This window comes from Cryptomeria japonica, chromosome 6 (assembly GCF_030272615.1).
Source record: "Cryptomeria japonica chromosome 6, Sugi_1.0, whole genome shotgun sequence".
In the NCBI taxonomy this organism is placed as follows: domain Eukaryota; kingdom Viridiplantae; phylum Streptophyta; class Pinopsida; order Cupressales; family Cupressaceae; genus Cryptomeria; species Cryptomeria japonica.
In genome coordinates this window covers 258,695,062-258,700,309 of record NC_081410.1, presented here as the reverse complement: position 1 = coordinate 258,700,309, position 5,248 = coordinate 258,695,062, and the positions used below count along the sequence as shown (strand labels likewise).

At 31.6% G+C, this 5,248-nt stretch overlaps 1 long non-coding RNA gene across 1 annotated transcript; it reads left to right on the top strand.

The window, feature by feature from the left end:
* The first annotated feature begins 290 nt into the window (after positions 1-290).
* LOC131037542 (uncharacterized) lies at positions 291-2,040 on the top strand. The gene is made up of 2 exons (XR_009104244.2): positions 291-439; positions 1,439-2,040. It is a non-coding gene; the product is annotated as an uncharacterized LOC131037542 (long non-coding RNA).
* Positions 2,041-5,248: the final 3,208 nt, after the last annotated feature.

Here is a 5,248-nt window from a genome sequence, read left to right as displayed (position 1 = left end):
TTGGTTTCAAATATTAAATAAGTGGTTAAAAATACTAAAACTCAGTCATGAAAACAACATCAACACGTATCTCCTCCCTTCCCAGATTCATGCAGTTGTGCGTAGGAGTGGTGGCAATCATTTGTAACGGTTTTCATGATGCTTTATAGATATTGTTAATATCTTCTGTATATTTTTAGTGAATCGGTTTAAGTGCCTTTGGATAGACTATAAACCGTAAGTATGAATTAGTTATTTTGTTGTCTATGTAAAAGGCTATAAAAGCCATATTTTATTCAAGCAAAGGAGGTATGTATGAACAGAAATTATTCTCTGAATATCAATATTGTCTGATTTGAATTCGAAGGTCCTTTGAGTGTTCTCTTCATTTCACTTGTTGGGAGGAAGGGTGCCCTCTCTACAGCTGCTGATTGAGTGAAAATACTATATTTTTCTGCAGGTGTGTTTTATTTGGTTATACATTCTTGTCGATTGGTATTTCTACTACTATAATTATGTTGTTGATATATGTGTAAGTTATCTATTAATTTAGATTGAATTAAATGATATATTTTTTGTGTAAATTACATACGTTATTGATTTGAGTTATATTTGCATGTTTTCAATTTTATAAATTTGACAATTTGTGTTGAGTTTTTGCTTCAGAGTTTGTTGTAATTTCTACACAGTTCATGTTGCTTAAATAAAATAGAACAACTCCTATCGCCAGGAAGTGGCAGTTCCTGTCACCAGCTTTATTTTAATTTGCAAGAGGTTTTATTTTCATGGTTGCATTCAATCCTCACTCATCTCCTGACTTTCACCCCTTGATGGCATATTGCCCGAACACCTTTCACAAGTTTATGCCCCTGGATTGACACGTATAGACCAACTAAAATTTATTATTAAACATAAATCCTAATGCACTCTTTGCCCAGCGTTGGCCTATCAAGTAGTAGGGGGTATATTTTATTTGATATCTCAGACAAAGAGTAGTAAATAGATAGAGACAGTGCAAAATAAGGACAAAGGCCTGCAAAAAGGCAGAGATAAAGTTTATCATAAGGCAGCCTTAACAGTATGAAGCCAAAGAATGTTGTCCTTAAATCATTGGCAGACCTACAAAGGCAACTACATGTATACAGTCCATACAAAGTTTTGCAGTCATGAAAATGAAGGACAGTGACTCAGTCTGAAGGTCATATTAGTGTAAATGCAATCAAATATGAAGCCCTAGTTACTAAGAAGAATGCTTGAGTTTCCTTGTGATAAAAATAAGATTAAAATAGTATATTTGAACTCTTATTGGTAGTTTTGGAAAAGGTTTAAGATATCATTACATATATATACCAGCAACCTTCAATTTGGAGCCTTAAAGTATCAATTTGACAAAATTAAAGATCCCTTATTTGCATGTAAAAGCTTGTATCCGACCCCTTTTTGTTTTATATGATCAAAGCATGCAAGCAACTAGGTCTTCATCAACCAACTCAAAGGCAATTATTAAAGGTGGGAGCTTTAGTTAAGTGAACCTTCTTGCAATATTCAGTTGAGATTAAAGGAGGGAGGACAATATAATGCAAGGGGCAGTTTGGACCAAAAGGAGGAGTTTTTGAGGTGAATACAACAGTTATAGTGTAGTTCAAGACTCCACATGCATGTACCACCCTTTGAGGACAACTTTGAGGCAGCCAACCTTCAGTTTGGATTATTTTTTATACCTTTTCTACATGGCTTTTGATCAATTTCGACCCCAGGAGTTACAAGCATGCAAAATTGAAGAAATTTCCAAGAAGAAGATCATCATGCAAACTTAGTTCTTCTTTCAGTCGACGCCAACTCCTCTCTTCTATAAATCTTGCATTCTTCTTCTATTTTTTTTACTTATTTCTTCCTTTTGGTATGTATTGTAGGCTATTTTGGTCTGTTTAATGCTCAAGGACAACATTGTAACTCAATTTTTGAGTTTTTGTAATAGCAACAACTCCTTTATTTTTAATAAAATAGCATCTTTCATTTCCAATACTTCTTGTATTGTGTTATTGAATGGATGATTTGATGAATTTTTGTGATTTGTGTTCAAAATCCTTTAATTTGTCTCGTTCAATCATAATTTGATATAAGGAGATACATGTTAGGTGCAAGTCCTAGATTGCATTAATTGATTTTAATAGTTTGTAGTTATGAAAACCAGATAGTTCTCCTTCAAGTAAAGCATTGGGTTTAGCCCTTTCTAATAAATATTTATGCATTTCATGTTTAGTTGAATTGTGAGAGTTTCATGCCTATTAGTTGAAGGTTTTGTGAGATAAACAGGTTGCAAGTCTCAAATAAATTGTTTGGTGCATCACCTCCTAGGATAGGTTTCAATTCTCGCATCCTTTTATCATTTTTCCCATCATAGAGTCATTTGTAGGAGATTCATCAAAGAGAACCAACCCACTCTGGAGATTCGCCTTCAATTTGAGCAACCCACAGGCTCAAAGGTGTTTCCCTATTTCACAGGATTGTTGGGTTTTACACTTAGCTTCACGGGTGCAATCCTTTGTGACAACAGTAATTTCAAGTGCTTATCTATATGATAAAAGTTGTTTTCACAATATAAATGATTATTTTATAGAGTGAGAGAAAATTGTGCGTATTCATTTAATGGATGCTATGTTTATAGGATTAACTTGTTATGTCAATTTTATCAAGAGTAGTAAGATGAAGTGTTTGTATTATGCCTATAAGAATGATTTAGTGTAGATCATGATGTGAAAATTGAAGAATTTTCATAAGATGCATCAATAGATAGTAAATAGTAGCTTAAATAAGGTCCTTCTCCTTTCCTTGTCCTTCTTAAAATGTAAAGAGTAACTGGTGATGTATGTGTATCAAATAATATTATTGGGTGTTTGTATATGTGTGTAATCATGCATGTAAGAAAAGATACTTTAAATAAATCATAACATTCAATAAGAATTTGAGGTTGTAATTGCATTTGTAATGCTAGGAGACCTCATGGACGGTTGAACTTGCATATTGTAAAGAATAATGTGAGTAGCTGCATAGTACAATAAATATGGCATGCCTAGGAAAATTCAAGTTGTTCATATATATATATATATATATATCTGTGTGTGTGTGTGTGTGTGTGTGCGTGCATATATTGATTGTTTAGCAATGTTTTCCTCCCTCTCCTCACTATTTGGGTACAAGTTTCTTAATATTAAGTAGAAGTATTGAATACTCATTGATGAATATGATTTTGCATACATTAAAAGAGAAGTTAGGATGGAATAAATTTGCATTGAAGATCAAAATTTTTGTATTGCATTCCTAATTTTTGTTTAAAGGAATAATTAGCTAGACAGAATATCTTTTGCATGAAAAATGTAGGAAGCTTTATAAATTAATAGATTAAAAGATCATGTTATAATATATATATTAGAAATGAAGTAAAATTGATGCATTGTGTGTATGGTATAGGAAAATCGGGATATTATATCATTATGTTTTTACTTGGTTTGACAGATAAAAGTCTTAGATTTGTGAATGAGTTGTGTGGTTTTAATAAAATGTATTGTATGATTAAATGGATAGATTAAGAAAAGATGCTATCTCCTTACCCTGTTCAAATTTTAGGGAAGTTCTTGTTCAATGAAATCCAATAGGATGGATTGATAATGGATTGTGTGACGTTGCAATATGTTCCTTAATGACAATTTTTCTTGAATTACTCAGAATAATTAGTTTACAAAAGAATATAGTTAAGGGTTGATGGTAGATGGGTTGAATAGAATAATGTATGATGAATGTATTTGAATTTATGAGAAATTAAACATAAATGAAATAAGTGGTTGCAAGTAAGGATATGATATTTAGTTTATGCAATGTAGATAAATTATCTGGTTAATGGTGTGTCAAGGAAATGATCATAGGAGATAGGAGTAGGAGTAATTAAAGTTTGATATTAAATTTTATTTGGAGGTTAAGTAATGAGATCCATTTCTTATGAGTAAATTTACTTGTGTGAATATATGATTGATTAGATTGTTCAATGATATCATGAAGACTATTGTTATCATATGTATGCTATTTATTGTGCATTAAGGGAAATGGTGAATATTGTAGTACTTCATCGAGTGATTAGTTGAGGTTTTGATACTTATTTATGTTGTAACTCGATAAATGTGGTAATTTTATAGATAGGATATCTTGAATATTAAACATGTCATTAGTATATTCCTTGTGTGTATGAAACACCTTAATTCTGCCTTGGTTATGTCTTGTTTCATGAAGGATACTTGCCTAGACTTTCGTAAAATATTAGATTGCAATAAAATGATAAAATGAATATAGATATATAAATAAACATATGGTTTTAAATGTATAACACATTTAGGGTGTTGTACCCTTGAGTGATGTATAGCGGTTACTCCCTTTGGTGTGATTGATATTGGTCACCTTGTGATGTAGATTTGGATAAGTTAGTTATTTGCCTTGAGTTATTTCATGTTTTGTGCTAGCATTGTTGGAGTTGATTTAAATTGTGGACTTTTGTGATTCTTATTTCATCTATTTTGTTCTATGTGGTGGTACTTGTCACGTTTTATTTCTTGATTGATTTCGCTGGCAATTTTTCATGATTTTATGTTGGATTTGATGATCTTTTTCTTTTTGGACTTTCTCTTGTGTCGTTGTTGTCCATAATGGTCATTTCATACTTGAGATTTGTGGGCCCTTGTTTTGTGTGAAGTAGTGTCTCTATCATGTTCATTTTGAATATCTGATAGTGTGTGCAAGGGAGGACACTGCAAAGAAGTGCACTAGACTTAAAGAATAATTAGATAAAGTTAGTATCAGATGAGTAAATGAAATATGTTAATGGGATGAAATGTTAGATAGATGTGCATTTGGATTTGAGAAGTTTGTAATATATGAAATAGTTAAATGCAAAAGAACTGTTGATTTCATACTTTCAATGAGTGCTTATGTATATATATCATGCATAATTAATGGACTAGAGTTGCTTGAATGATTTGATTCGATGAAAGATGCATGAATGTTTGTATTAGAGTAGCGTAGCGGAAGTGTGGTAGTGATTGAGTAGTTTGTATACTATAAATCTCCTTTTCATAGGATATAGATTTCTGGTAATTGTGAGATTCTTTTGAGCTTACTTGGTCTTGAGGGAAGTTTATTCAAATTTTCCTCATATAGGTGTATGACATGTGACTTCTTAAATAATATTTGGATGTGCCTATGTGTAAAGTATTATGTAAAA